Here is a 15,801-nt window from a genome sequence, read left to right as displayed (position 1 = left end):
TTTACTTGGGAAACAGATTCAAAAGTTGTCTTTGCTCATGGAAAAAACAATTAATGTGATTGAATCAGGCCCCAAATGCAAAATATCTATTTGAATTAAATGAATAATTGCTGGAACTAATCTGTGTTCTTCTGCTAGTGATACCCACAGTTAATGCTGTTTGTATTATTTTTTTCCTTACGCATTTTTGGGAGCATTGGGACCCATGCTATTGCTATTAAGGCAATAGGCCCATGGTATATATTATAAAGGTCTCTGGAAGGACTGAAGCTGTGAGGTGTATCCACGTTTTTTTTTTACTCTTTAGACTGAAGTATTTATTGTATTTCTCCAAATTTGGTAGCTTACTCAACCATTCTGTCACTGCATTAAGTGAATTGTGAGCTGTAGGAATGCAGAATTACCTTTCTAAATGAGAATAAATTCTTGCAATTATTATTTGGGTAGATCAAGGAAGTCAAACAAAACATGTCCAGAATTGGCTCAGGCGAAGGCTGTATTTTCTATATTGCCTACAACTAATATGTTTGTATCTGATTTGGACACTTTGTATTGGTAGAAGGGAGCCATGCATAAATAAGGCCAACAGTATTATTCAGTATTATTAATGATGTTGTCTACCTTTAGATTCTCAAAAACCAGCAAACTAATAAATTTTACATATTGGAAAAAAATCACAGATAAATCAAACAAATATATAAATTCTTTAAGGTATTTAATATGTGTTAAGAGGACAGAATGATGAATTCAATATTGAAAACCAATATCAAGTTTACAATTATGTACCATTTATCATCACTGATTGCACAGACAGCATATTATTGCAGGGAACAGGATGATTCATAAACTAAAACCCTGAATGGCTTTATAAAAAACAATTTAAGATTCACATTACATCTGAAAAGCTTTGGTTTTCTTTTTTGAGCATTATTTTCAGAACTAAATCGTACTTTCAGACACAATTTATGCATATTTAATTTCTTGAGCTTTAATATTAAATGTGCAATCGTTTTAGATTGTTGAAAACTGGTTTTTACAAACCATCACCTGATTCCTTGTAGTCTTATTTTCTGAGGCTCCATTTCCCTCTCTGGGTATAAAGAAGTTATGGAAAACGTGAGGATGGGTAGGAACTGGTTTTGAATTGGGCGTGTAGAGCAAGCAAGTAAAAGCAGTACAAAGTGTTCTTGAAAGGTGATTTGACTTTGAAGAGAAATGATGTACAAGTGGCAGTTTCTTACTCAACACATCTCCCAGGGTAAAATTCTGCCTCCCCAAAAAAGTTAATGGCCAAAGTCCCAGTGAGTTCATGGTTTTCAAACTTCCATTGTCTGTCTGTACTGAAGGACGTACCTGCTTCGCTTTGTGAAAGAGCTGCACTTTAAAGTCCTGTCACCCCAGCTGAGCTCTGGGAGAGAAAAATGAATTCTTTTCTGGTTCACACTTTATCAGCAGAATTATTAAGCAGTTTTCTGTTGCAGAGTCACTCTTGTAGCGCACTCCTGGTGGTTTTTCCTGTGTTAGGTTGGTTTTCTTCCATTTTTTTTCATAGTTTCATGGGAATAACCAAAGAGATCATCTCACCTAACTGAGGTTGTGCACCAGTAACAGGTGTCATGGTTTTGTCCTTCAGAATTTCAGCAAGCCTTTCTGACTTATGAAAGAATCTTGGTAAGCCTTTCAGCTTGTCTGTACAGTTACAATTCTAAGCTAGAATCACTGAGTTAATAAGAAGAAAAAGGCAAAAATATCTTATTTGTAAGTCGTGCGTTTTTAAAAGAAAATAACTGAACTAGAGTCCCCGTGATGCAATCTAATGGTGTTTATTTTTATTGCCTGTGTGTTTAGAGGACAGTTGCAGACGACTACAATATCCATTTATTATTAGTCAACCTCAGGTGTAAAACACATTCATAGCCAAATGCATTGACGTTTCTGAAGTCTGCTACCCTTTAAATAGATAACTATATTTTAGAGAATATCAAGACTGTACTTTTGTTTCCAAATGAAACAATTGAGCCGTATGGGAATTTACACCAAAACGAGCAGCAGGAATGAGTACTTTGTGTTGAACATCTGTAAACATTCATGCAATAATGTATTGTCTTGGTCTTTGATGTTCAGGGCAGTCGTCATTTGACAGAAGGCTTCTCTGGGAAGTTCTAAAGAGAGCTTTAAAAGACAAAAAGGAAAGGTACAAAAAGCTCAGAGCAGCTAGCTGGCCTGCTTTATTTTAAGTAGACTGGTTCTGTCTTCATGCATTTCATACAACATTTCTTTTCTAAAAAGAAAGATCAGGGAGGCTGAATAATTCCCCAACTGGATTCTGATGACAGTCATAAACAATGCCATCAGTACGGAGCAACTGGTGTATGCAATATTCCTATACAAACAATAAAACTAATTACCTTTAGTCAATAAGTCTAGTTCAAATTTGATCTATTCCATTTTATTAAATATTGAAAATAATTTAATAAATAAATGTGATTGCTAATTTATTATTGATATTCATTATTAGTATGTTTGTAAAAAATAATTAAAAACAGGAAGGGAAAAATGGGGATAAATTCATCTCATGCACTTGTATTGCTGCAGATCCTGATCAGGTTTCCTTAACCATAGTTAATGAAGAAAAATAGCCTTCTGGAGCTAGTGAGAAAGTGTGGAGCTGGGTCTGCAAAAAAGTGGGTAAGCCAGCAGTCCTTGCCAGCATCCACTCTCCACTGTCCCCTTCTCCTAGTTTAGGTGGCTGGCTCACGTTGCTGGGAGCGCTGCAGGCTGACACGTGGGGAATGGTCAGGGACCTGGAGGTACAAAAGCAGTGGTGGGAGTGGAGAGGTTTGTGAGGAGACTGGGAGATTGCTGTGAGCCCCTCATGGAATCAGGACACCAACACTGACCCACACTGTCCATTTTGAAAGTCTGCCATCTACCTGCGGTCTCATACTGGTTTGTTATCATGAAACGCACAGTGCAGGTCAAAGGATTTTGGCAGTTTCGCCTGTATGCAAAATACAGTATGATGTGGGAGTCAGCACGTGGCTACAGTGACAAAATGTTCATTAGTCTTTTTGCTGTATGATCAAACAGGGACTTGATCTTACGCGCCTTACATGCTGAGATGTTAAAAAAGCCTTATCTTGGCAAATGTTATTCTAATTAGAAAATAATCAGTAATGCTGCACAACACAAATAGCATTTCATCTTAAAAGGACTGTACGATCATACGATTGTTGGCCGTGAGCTAAGTTAGTGCAGCTGTTAAAATCACCTCTCATAAGCATTTGAATCTAAAGATTTTTATCATACGTTTGTAACTTCTGGAAGGAAATTACAACCATGGGGTATGATTCATTCCCTGCTTGATATCGCTGGGCATCATCCAGTTGATTGAGCCACCCTAAAAAGCAGCAAGTGGTGCAGCTGATTTGACAGTACGAGGGCAGATAATCTGGACAGTAGAGGATGCTAGAGAAGAAGTAAATTTTCCATCGTGCTTTACTCTGTTAGCATCTGCTCAGTCTTGCCTGGCATCAGCACTAGCCAGCTTCTCTCTATCCAAAGGCTGCTTTAGGCAGAGAACTGTATGTGTTTGCCTATGGCTGCATGTCCCTGCAACTGCATGCATGTGTGCGCTTACAAACTGAGGCATCTTGAAATGGTTCCAGAAGTTTGTGTGATCTCCTGCTGAGCACATCCATGGAGTCTGATAGAAGTCTGCTCTCGAGATCCTATTCTTTCAGCTGTGAGACCTTTTTTTTACCCCCTATCTTACCTCTGCGGAGTATTTCCCCCTCAGCTGTAGGGGCTGCCTTCCTCTCTCCCACCTACGCTGGTGGGGTTGCAGCCCTGAGTTGCCAGGGTGCCAATCTGATTCTTTGTCCTTTGAGTCTGTTTCACAGTATTTTAATTGAATCGGGTGTTAAAAAAAAAAACCTATACATAAAACTCAAGGATTCAGCACTGAATAACTACCCCCAAATGGTAATCGGTTAAATAAATAACAAGACTACAAACCAACCACGAGCAAACGAACAAGTCAAAAATTAGTATCAGCGCTACTGGAAAGGGGAAAGTTTCAGCGCTCTGAAGCTGGCCCCGTGTGCCGCGTGTATATGCGAGCATCCATGGGCAGCGGAGCCCGGCGCCTGCAGCGAGACAGAGACACGCTGCTGCTCCGAGCCCCGCAGCGACAGCCCGAGAGATGCTGCTGCGACTTGGTGCTGCGCTGGGGACTGATGGAGCGAGCCCCCACCCCTATCTCCTCCCTCTTTCCTCCTCCTTTTCCCTCCCCCAGGTCCTGCGGGGAGGCGGGTTTAAGGTGGGTCGTGTGGCAGCGGTAACTTTCCTAACAGAGCCAAAGAGGCGCTCGGAGTCCCCCGCAGTAGCGTCTCCTCGCCGTCCTGGTCAGCGGTAGCAGCGCGGTGCCCCCGTGCGAGCGGCCCCGGCTCGGCCGTATCAGCCCGGGCTGCCGCTCGCCGCCTCCCGCCGCCGCCTCCCGCAACGCCGCGCAGCCGCCGCCGCCCGCAGCATCCCGCGGAATCCGGCCCCGACGGCGGCGATCCGGCCCCGCGTCCCGCCGAGGTAGGTGCGGGGCGGGACAGGTGCGGGACGCTGCGGGGAAAGCGGTGCCGGAGCCCCCCGCCCGCAGCTGCGGCCCCCACGCCCCGTTTGATCCCGGCGATGCTGCTGTGGGGCAGGAAGCTCCTTTCGCACCGTCTGTCTGCGAGGGAAGAAGTCCCTTTCCCTGCTCCTCCTGGAGCTTCCCGGGCACCCTGATAAGTTAGGGGCAGGGTAGGGGGCGATCTCTCTCCAGTCATCGGCTTCTGTCCCTTTCTCCGAGCCTTCTCTCGGTTCCTGATGGTTTTGGAAGTGCTGATCTAAGAGATACGTGCCGAGGGGAGACCTTATGGATTTATTAGGACTCTCCCTGTCAGCGCTTCTCTCGGAAGCTGCCCCCCGCCACACACACACACACGGTATGTTTTACCGGGGTGTCGTGTAAGCACCAAGTTTCTTCTGGTTTCGGAGGCAGCTTGTCCCCGCGTGTCCCCGTCCTCGGGATGCTGCTCTGCGCGGGCGGCAGGACTCGGGAGGATGCCTCGATGCTCGCGGTCGTGTTGGTACCCGTGCATGTACTTAACAGGGTTCGTGATAAAGGGAGTCTTTGGAGTAGGGAAAAGGCACGTTGGAGAAGTTGTAGGATGCAGCGTGTAAGTGACAGCTTCAGTTTCTTGAGGATGGGAGCTGGTGTAATCATACTCTCGCTGGTGCTACTCAGTGCTACCAAACGTTCCCTTATTTTGCATAGGAGGGACTTCTGCCACTCTGCCAGATGGTTGCAAACATAGAGGGAGAAGTTGGGGAGTGTGAAGACATCCTCACCCTCCGGTGTTTAGCTGAGATCCTCAGGTGACAGCACAGAGTTCTTATGTCTATTAATACTCATTTAGAAGCACTGGGCATCTGTGTGGCCCTGAGAGGTGAGAGAGGGTCAATATAATGTGAAAGCAGGGCAGCCAATCTCTTGTCATATCACAGGGGTTGAAGATTTGTGTCCAAAGAATGGGTAGATGTGGCACTGAGGGACATGGTTAGTGGGAATGGTGATGGAGTAGATGGTCTTGGTAGTCTTTCCAACATTAGTGATTCTATTTAAACCCTGTGACCACTAAATACTGTGAAGGCTGTGGTTCACCCCCTAGCAAGAGGGAACTCAAAAGTTAACTACAAGGAAGCCTATAGTTTATATCTTTATGATTTCCTGGATTAGAACATAAATATGTAACATTAATTATGAATTAACTAGAATGTAGCAGCCTATCTACCTTCTATATCGTGTCAAACGGGAGAGATCCCTCCTGTCACACTCAGTATTGTATTTGGGTAATAGAAATCTCAGTCTTGTGAATAGATGTGATGTTTTTAAATTTCACATCACCAAGCTGATTAATTCTGTGGAGGTTTCTTCTGGTATATCCAAGTCTAAGTCGGAACCTTTCCAGTTCTGTTAGAGTTCCCCAAAGATATTCTGCCCCTCTGTTTGGACCTTCTTTACATGTCCACTTCGTTGTTAAGTTCCACATGTTTTCCTTCTCAGAGTAAAATCTGATGGATGGATTTGTACTTGGCCAATAGTAGGGCTAACTAAAAGCAAATAATCTAATCAGTTTTATCATAGGATTTGATTTTATGTGATGATTTACAGACTGAGAATCTGGTCTTGCAAAAGCTTGAGAGTAAGTTTCTGTTCACTGGAATTGGTGTGGAGTCTGTTCAAGTTAGTATGATATGAAGCACCTGAATTGGTTTTGCATTAGGATAGTAAGTACTCATAAGCAGCTGTGCTTAAGGGTAATAATAAGTGTTTGCAAAATCAATCTAAGTGCAAGTGCGTGAGTTCTTATGTGTCAGCATCAGCCCCTGGAGACTTCTTCAGTGTTCAGGCTGTTGAACTTTGTTTTATTTTTGCTTCTTGTTAATAACCAAGTAAATCTCTAATGGAGCTGTGGAAGTTCTGTGGTGCATGGTGAAAGTGTTTCAACGTATGAAGCACTGAAAGTGGTCCGTGTTGTCTTTTTAATCAACCCGTCATATACTTGATGAAATCTTGTAATTTCAGTTTAGAAAAGCCCAGAACACACACAAAAAGATGTCTGAGGCAGAATACAAAATGCCAGGATAAATTGTGTTGCCCCTATTGCTTATTTGTTGAAAAAGGACTAGTCTGATCTCTTGTTTTTACAGTTAAATATATTAATAGTCAAAGTATCAACTAGAAGACAGAGCTCTCCTCTAAGAAGTTGCATGTCTGAGTGTATTACTATGAATGGGGCACGCAGCCATCTTCACTTGGAATCATCCCTTGTGCTGTAAATGTTAGGCAGATTTAATATTTAAGCAAATGCATGAAGCAAAACTATAAACCTCTGAAAACAGTTAATTATGCTGGAACTGGGAACGTACCTTCAAGTAAAGCCCGTGTAAACTATTTCTCTATAGTGTGGTCACAGTTCTTGAAACCCTTTTATCCTTGTCTATGAAGTCATTTCTAATTCTACGCTCTGACAAAGAGGGCACTTCATTATTGTTTTCAAAGCCATGTGGTTTGAGCTACTATTTAAATATAATATTTATAATGCTACTATGGCTGTAAAGCTTAAAGAGAGAAGTGCTGCATACCACTGCATACTAAAAAGCTTCTATATAATTACAACTTTTAGTGACACTGCTGTGCAAATCTCTGGGGCAGGAATTTAAACAGACTTTATACACTTCCCAGGTACTTTATGTAAAAGCCATAAGCTTTTTTAAACAAAAACAAAACTGAAAACACAATCAGATATGGAGGCTGGAGGCTTGGGGGACCATGGAATTACAGGGCACTAGTTTTTCCATAGTAAGAACTACAACCTGCGTGTCAGCTGTTGGCTTTTGTGTACTTTCAGGTGCAGAGAGTGTATGTGGTCCATCTTTACCACCTTGGTTTTGAATTACCTATTTATGCACCTCTTTATTATTGCCATTGAATGCAAATATATCATTTCCAGCTGTGTCTTGAAGAGGAGTGCTGGGAGATGTAGGGTTACTTACGCAGCCCTTCCTTCCCTTACATATCCATGCAGACAGTGCAAAAGTCAGAGACTAGCTCCATGGAAAACTGAAGTCACTGAGAGTTTCTCCATGATGATGATGAACACTGGACCACGTCGTAGTTCCCAGTAGGATTCAGGCTTCTGTCATCTTGCCTTTTCTAGCATACCCTTTGTGGTACTGTGGTTGCTGCTTCATCAGCATTCAGTTGTCCTATGAGGCATCTGTCATATCAGGTATGCTGTGCAGCTATCTTGGTTTTCCTAGGGCATCTTAAACAGCAGTTGGCATCCATCTTTGGGCAACTGAATCCTTCCCTGGTTTTCTCAGATATTACTAAAGCCCACATATGGAAAACCTTTGATTGAGAAAATAGATGCAGTTATCATTGTTAATAAATGAGTTACTCCCAGGGTTGTTTAGATGTTAATGGGAAAGACAAAAAAAACAACCCTCAACCTCATGGTTCTGTACTGTGCTGGTTGTCTGTACTGCAGGGGGAATTGGTAATTTTCTTTGCACAAAACTGACTGAAAACTCTGTGAGGAAGTTGTGTGTGTTAAGGTGAGAGAAATGAAAAAGGCTGTAGAAAATTAAAAGAGCTACTCTCAAAGGAGACAAATCCCAAATAGAATCAGTTTTAAGGACTGTCAGATGAATCCTGACATGATACTTCTATGTGATTCCTGTGAGTGATGTACAACTGGGGCATGTGTATAGAGAGGAGAAATTGTGTTCAAGAGTTTATGAGACTGGATCCTTATTTTAGGAATTAATGATTATTTATGCTGTTGTGAAGATGAGAGTCAGTAGCTGCAGAACTGTGGGCTGCAGCCCAGAGAATCTGAGGTATTTAGTCAGGATGTTCAAAGACTAAGCCAGAATTCTCTCAGATGTGTGTGTTTACAAACACTTGTATATGAATGGTAGTGCTAAGCCCTCCAGGCAGTTTCTCCTGTCTGGCTGCTGCTCAGAAGGGAAAGTGCTGAAATTTGTATGAAAGCTTCTTTCTGAGAGAGATGCAGGATGAAGGTCACCACTTAGCCAGCCTGCAGAAACACAGCGGGAAAGAAGAGCGCATCCAACTTGAACCAGATTGCAAATAAGATCAGTGCTGGTAAGCCTAACTTTTTCCTTTGCAATAAAAAATGGCACTGAGAATTTCTCCTAGTAACAGACTGACTTTGTGGAGGATAATGAATGAATGGGCAAGAGACTAAAGTCTGATTAGCTGCTAGAGACAGCTACTGCATCTTACTCCTCTTCCAGGCAGAGTCTAAGTAAAAATAGTTCCGTGCCGTGGCTTCATATACTTCATTTTCTAGGGTTTTCATCTCAACACATTTTATGAGCAATAATAGTCACTCTGAAAAGTAATTTGAAGAGTTAAAAAGGCACCAGAGAACTGCTGGAATATGATTGCTTAAAAGTTAGTCACGTGTGAAATTTGCCAACAAACTACAGAGAAGCTGAGATGCAATATCGGAATTCATACTTGCCTCCTTAAGTTGTCGGAACAAGAAAGCAAATCAAAAACTCCGGTGCTTAGAGGATTCAACTTATGTGCAGATAGTACTGCTAGGTAAGATAACTGTGGAACATTTTCTATTTTTCCATAGTTTGAATCTTTAATACCCATGTCTGTTTTTGAGGCGATTATTGAAATAGCACAAGCAGTCATCTGACAGAGGCTTGCATTTTAAGAGCCTTTGAAAGCAGAGGCTTTGGTACAAGTTTGTATTTTTTAAAGAAGCGTAATGTATGGAAGTGCACTGATACAGAGTCAGTGTAAGCATGTGGAGAATCAAGGTCTTTATCATTTTTTTAACATCTACCAAGCGAGAGAAGCATGGATGATTTGTAAGTAGTCGACTGGCATATGGTACCATTATGATAACATCGTGTTCACAGCACTTTCCAGATTGATATACAACCTTCCTAAAATAAGCTTAGTAGAAAAAAGAAAAAAGGATGTAAAGTCATTTAGCAGCCAGCACACTTTTGGTAGCAGTATAGGACGTCGGTAGGTGACTTCGCTGTCAAATGAGTTGTGTGTCCTAGTCTAGTACCTACCTGACAGGCAGACATTCCAGAAAACTGCCATTGCACTTTGTACGTTGGGGTTTGATTTGTGCTTTCTTAATTCACAATGAAATGCTTCATTCATTTTCGTATCTTGCAATTTTGGCGAACTCATGGGGTTTAGTACAAGGCAAAGGGTTTGTTTCTTGGGAGGAAGTTCAGTATTAAACGTATTGTTTGCTAGGGTTATCTGGGGATGGAGACTGAATTATAATCCAGAATAGATATTTACATCCAGAACTAAGATTGAAGCTGTCTCATTGACATGCTGTGTCATTTATAGTTCTCAAGGAACAGTAAAATCATAAATATTCTTGGAAGCAGAAGCCTTGACAAGACAAACTGTGGCAATGTTTCACTGTTCAAAGGGTTTTTATCTACTTGCCACAGCTAGCTTAATTCTATTAACGAATTAAAACAATGATACAGTATATGGCGTTATTATAGCATAAATTATACTTTTGTTTGCCTTCATTTAAATGTAAAAGCTGTAAATATCACTTTAAAGGATTGCTGGCTGATTAATTTGGAATTGTATTAACTTGTGTGTGTTGAAATGGATAAGGCAAATCAAAACCATTAAAGTTACAACACCTACCATTTCTCAAACTTAGTAAAAATGTCCAGTGCAGCAATGTTCTTCATCTCTTTTCCTCTTCTAATTTTCTTTTTTTCTGCATATTTCAGGTAGGCATTTTATCAACCAAACAGGTCCAATCAGTTATTTTATAGATTCAATTCAAGTATCAGAAAATTTACTTCTCGTGGTTATTATGCATTACGTTCTACAAAAGGTCATGTGAGTAATCATGCACTAAAACTCTAGAGAAAGATGAGTTTTATACCAGTATTTCTTTGCAAAGAGTTTAGTAGACATTTGAAGACTTATTTTTGCAGGTAGCAGGGATCTTTAGGACAAGTTGCCTTCTGGATATGATGTCTGAGCCACTCTTCAAAGTGGACTAACAGACCAGACTACAGAATCACAGAATTATCAAGGTTGGAGAAGACCCAGAAGATCATCCAGTCCAACCATCACCAATACTTCCCAAGTAAATCATATCCCTCAAGGGGACTAGGCCAGATTACCTAACTTTTCAATTAGTCAGATCCAGTGAGTTTGACTCAGCGCTTTCACCATAAAGCCTTTCTTTCATTTTATTTGTATAGAAAGGTAGGAAGGCTAAAAGAGTTATTGGAAATGAATGAATGAGCAATTTTGAAGATTGTAATTCCAAACTTTGGTCAAGGTATCATAGTTTTGACAGTTTTGTCCTAAAACTTTGCATTTACATTTTTATCTCATTTACAATATAGAGTGATGGTTTTCCTAGGAACTTCAAGTTTCTGTGAGCTTTTCCAGAATGAGGACTTTTGGGTATAATCCGAGGTATTTCCAGGTAATGTTAGGAAATAACCATTATACTTAGGTAGAGAAAGGAACAGTCATTGTAGACACTGACTAGAATTAATAATCACTTTTCCAGGAGACTGCAAAAATCTTGAATAAGTGCTCCAACAAATCAGTGTTTTTTAGTGGTGGCAAGTATAAATTATAGAAAGAAGTTCTTTTCTTTTAGAGTCTTTGGTGCAGTTATAGCTGTCATTAATTATGTATTAAGTGTTTGAAAGGAAAGACATCAGTAGCCATATAGGATATATTTGCATAGCAATTGAGGATTGATTTGGTGCAGTTTCTGCAGTGAAGGCTACTGGGACTAAGTCACAGGAATTACAAAAACGCTGAATTATATTTACTAAACACTTATTTGTAATAATGGTAGTAAATTGTACCGAAAGATCTGTAAACTACTGATGAAAGGAGACTCTTTCTCATGGTAATATCAATTGCAGGAGAGGATCCAGCCACTTGTCACCTCATGCTGGATTACAATCTCTCTAGGGCAAGAACTGTGCCTGGTGTAAACTGGGATCTGTCAAATGACAAAATGCCATCTGCTGTCTGTGGTCAGAAGATAGCAAAGTATCTGCTGGCAAATGGGATGAATGCAGTGGGTGCTTTTAAAAGTTGAGGCATGTATTACGTCCATTCCAATCCACAGACCTTTTTTGTTGTTGTTTTGTTTTTCTTCACCCCTCTTCCTCACTTATATTTTGTCATTTTGGCTGATAAACTTGTACAAGAAATTTGTTTTTCAAATATATTTCATGGGATTCTTTGTGGATGAACTGAATGCAGCCTGGAAACAGAGCTTTTACATTTGCTCTGATCTGTAAAATAAAAAATATGTGGGAACTCTGAATAAGGGGCAATGTTAAAAGAAAGGCAATAGAAAATAGCTTGGCAGGCAGAGTTGTGTGGGTAGAAATGATGCAGAAAGTCACTTTTATATATAGAAAAGAGCAAGAAAAAGAGCCATAATTAGGAAAACAAACAAGGGGGGAACGAGACAGCTAAATAGAATTTAACAACAAGAGACTCAGAAAAATATGAATTACATGAGAATGGGAAGTGAGGAATCAGTTCTGTGCGTGGCGTGCACAATTCTTTTGCTTGGCAGAAAGAGAGGAAAGTAGAAATGGTTAGCAGGATGCTTCTGTGCTGATTAATGTCCGGCATTTAAAGCTGATGGTTTCTAGATAATCCAGGCATCCTCCTCACTTTTTTTTTTTTTTTTTTTTTTTAATCGGCTGTTTTTTATTTTTTGGTTTTTGTTTTTTTTTCCCTTCTCTTCTATTTCTCTGCAGGTCTTTCTTTTATATTATCCTGCCTAGCATTCTTTTAGGCCTTGTTTAAGGATGATGCTCTCCGTTGGAAGGGCAGCTTGACATAACATTCAGCAGAGGTCAGAATGATGTGTTCTCTGTGTAGTAGAGAACGAAGTTTACATTGTTCTGTATGCATGTATTCAAAAAACAGAAGGCCTACAGTCCCAGTACTTTTGCTCCATTCTAAGCTCTCAGAAGTCCAGACAAATGATTCTGAAGGATTTTTGCAGCTGTAACTGTGTGGACTATGGAATATAGCAAGGAAAAAAGGAAGGAAAGAATGTTAGTCTATTTTCTTCAGGCTATTACTTTTTGAACATATTCTGCATCTTGTTTGGTTTATTCTCGGCTCTGGTTAAAATAATGTGCTCTGGAAGCAGAATATAGACCTGTAGTTGTGTTGACTGTTGAAAAAGATGTGTTTGCACAGGTAGTCTAGGATGAAATAGACTCTGACTTTCATGCACAGCCCACTAATGTGCAGAATATACTTAAGGAGAAGGCAAATATGTAGTCTGAGCTTGGAAAAGTGCTGCTGCTGTGTAAATTGTAGTAATGTAGCACCCTGTACATTATAAGCTGACTTTGCATGAGAGAGTTGGTAGATCTGCTCTTGTTAGTTGATGTGGTTAACTGTGTGAAGAATGCAGTCTTATAATGTTATGCCACTTTGGGTAAATTCTTAAGGCACAGTGAGAAAGGTTTTACAATCAGATCTGATCCCAGTTTAGACCTGGATCAATTCAGAGAGGAAGCACTGATTGCAGATACACATTTCCTACTAGAACCCCAGCTGCTAGTCAGACTTTTCTTACTAATTTCTTGAATATCTCTGTATGTGGTAAGTAAATTTGTTCAGTGTTACCTGTCTGTAAGGAAATGGTTCTGTCAGGGCCTGAACTGATGATTGAGCACCTGGTGAAGGGGGTGGCTGGCCCAGGAAGCACACATGCAAGCAATTCATCAACAGGTGGATTCTAGGTGTGCCAATTGAAGGCCACTTCCTGAGAAGGAATGTTCTGTAACCGGAGACCCCATTGCCAGTCTGGTGAGTCATCTTTATTTTTTCCTTATGTATGATTACTGATATTCCTAATGACACTTTGCTTGGTTTATAAGTTGCTTATTGGAAGCTGTTTCACTACTTCCAACGACCAAAGCTATAATAACCATATGAATGAGGCATTCTTTTAGAAGTATTTTCACATGTTAGTATTATGGTTTGTTATTCATTACGTAGGATTTCATCACAGACAAAAGGATTCTACTTGTGTAGTTGAAAGTAATTATTCAATAGCATCAGATACTAGAATATTTGGAAATAGGATTAGATCTTCATACCATTGTGTTTGTATAATAACGCTGTTATTTTAATTGTAAGTGAAGCTTAAATCAGTACAAAATTTGTTGAAAATACAATGCAGCGCCTGTGTTGCTCACTAGTGTGTTGTAACATACATTTGTAGCTTTTCTGTATGAAGGACATCACCTTTTATTGTTTGCAACTTCTATCAGAATTGAGTTTCAGATCTGAACAGAAGCTAAGTCCACATTGATGGAAAGTGTCAGTAGTTGGGATATTCAGCTGCACCGAAGTCTTGCTGTTCTTTTGAAGATGAGGCTTTCACTGGGGATATGTAGGACAGTAAGGTTTTTTAGGGCAGTTTCTTTGGATGTCTTTACACAATATATAGATTTTGATTCTGTTTGGGCCCTTCAAATGCTTTTGTGAATTTGATATTAAATAGTAATTGTAGTGATTACTGTTTATTGGATAAGTCTAGTGCCAGAAAAATGTGTTACAGAATCAGGAAAGGTGAAACTTGTTCTTGGCTTTGTCAAAGATTCGCTCTAATATCAATGTGTTATATTTTCTGAGAATACCAATACTTGTGATGTTTTTTAATCTGAGCATATTTGTGGAGCACTCCGAGATCCTTTGCAAAGTCCTTATTAATACTGTATGCATCCATAGACAAATTAGTCTTGTGTTAGATATGGATCAGTCTGCGTGTTTCTCTTTTAATTTTGTGGAGGTGACTGCTGTTGGTTTGTAGCAAGTCCGAAGCCAGTTGGTTCTGTTCCAGTTTGTTGCTATATTTTGTGCAATTGGATGGTAATAGTTTCCTCAGAGAAGCTCTGGTTGTCAGCTTTCTCAGCTATCTGTAGTTTGCTTGAAGACAGAACTGGATGCATAAGTAAATTTATTGTTTTTTGGAATCACTTTGTACTGTCCTTTCTCTAAACTGTAATCAAGTAGAAGTTCTCATTTAAAAATAAAAATAAAATAAAAATAAAAACTGGGGAAAAAATATACGTTAGAGGCGATATAAACACCATTTGAAGAAACACTTTAATGTTAGGTCACCTGTATCAACATTGATTCTGTACAAATTAAAATCACTGTGAAAGATGAATGCAAGCGCAAAATACTTTTCATTATTTAAAAGTTGGCTGTGATAGAATTGTAAGGTGCGTGCAACGCTTTCTTTAAAATGATGGACAGGATTTGGTTTTGATAACTTGTGTTTGAGGTCAGCTATCCAGATGTCTGCAGCTTTAGTTTTTAGCGTACTTGTTTGAGCAGCTAATAGCTAAATAACTCAAAGTCAGCTGAGTCAGTGGGTGTGATTTAAGGGACTTGGAAGTTGAGCCTGAATTAGGGTCTGTGTTTTTGAAGAGGCACTACATTTATAAATAGTGCTCATAGTGTCAGATTCTAAGATACTTAAATTGCTGAGCCAACCTACTGCTTAAAGATACATGCCCAGCTAATCAATATACAATAGAAAGAAATAGAACTTGCAAATGATGAGTCACTCTTTGGGCTTTCCTACTCGGTCCCTAAAAGGTCATGCCAAATACAGCAGACAAATCTTCAAGTCTAAATAATTCATCTGGAAATGGTAGGAATAAGAGGCGGGGAGAAAAAGAAACAGTTGTTCCATGCTAAAATACAATAATGCATTAAAATTAATCAATCTCTTCCTACTGAGAAACAATCATTTAGAAAACATTTTAATTACCCAAACTGAATAATGGCATCAGTATTCTTCAGAAGGTTGGGTTCGCCCTACTGAGCACTGGAGAATCCTCTTCACAGGAGCCCATAAAAATATGACTGTTTTCAAGTTGCTACTTTCAATCATAATGCTTCTGGGGAGAAGTTTTGAATTATTTTCTTTTGCAGCAGCTTTTAAGGAAAATGTCGAGTGGACAGCAGGTTTGTGTTCACTATTTTGGATCCAGAGCAGAGCGTGCAATTAAACACTTTTTTTTCCTTTGGATAAGAATTTATTGTGCATTACTTAACACATATCCAAAGCCAATTTGTTAAGCCAGAATGTTTGGCTGGAACAAGAAGGCAATGTTGTAATGTAACGTTCTAATAATAGC

General features: G+C 39.9%; 1 protein-coding gene across 6 annotated transcripts in view; it reads left to right on the top strand.

The window, feature by feature from the left end:
• The window catches only part of MEGF11 (multiple EGF like domains 11), a 255,429-nt gene that overhangs the window by 9,963 nt on the left and 229,665 nt on the right, over positions 1 to 15,801 (top strand). Inside the window, exon 1 of one of the 6 annotated variants that reach the window (XM_015873315.2) lies at positions 4,300 to 4,584. The exons of the other annotated variants lie outside the window; for them this stretch is intronic. The gene's annotated coding sequence lies outside the window, so the exon portion shown is untranslated. Of the gene's footprint in view, positions 1 to 4,299; positions 4,585 to 15,801 lie in introns of those variants that run through there. 6 annotated transcript variants of the gene reach the window in all.

Source organism: Coturnix japonica, chromosome 10 (assembly GCF_001577835.2).
Source record: "Coturnix japonica isolate 7356 chromosome 10, Coturnix japonica 2.1, whole genome shotgun sequence".
Lineage (NCBI taxonomy): Eukaryota > Metazoa > Chordata > Aves > Galliformes > Phasianidae > Coturnix > Coturnix japonica.
The sequence above is the reverse complement of the archived record's forward strand: the minus strand, read 5'-3'. Positions and strand labels throughout refer to the sequence as shown.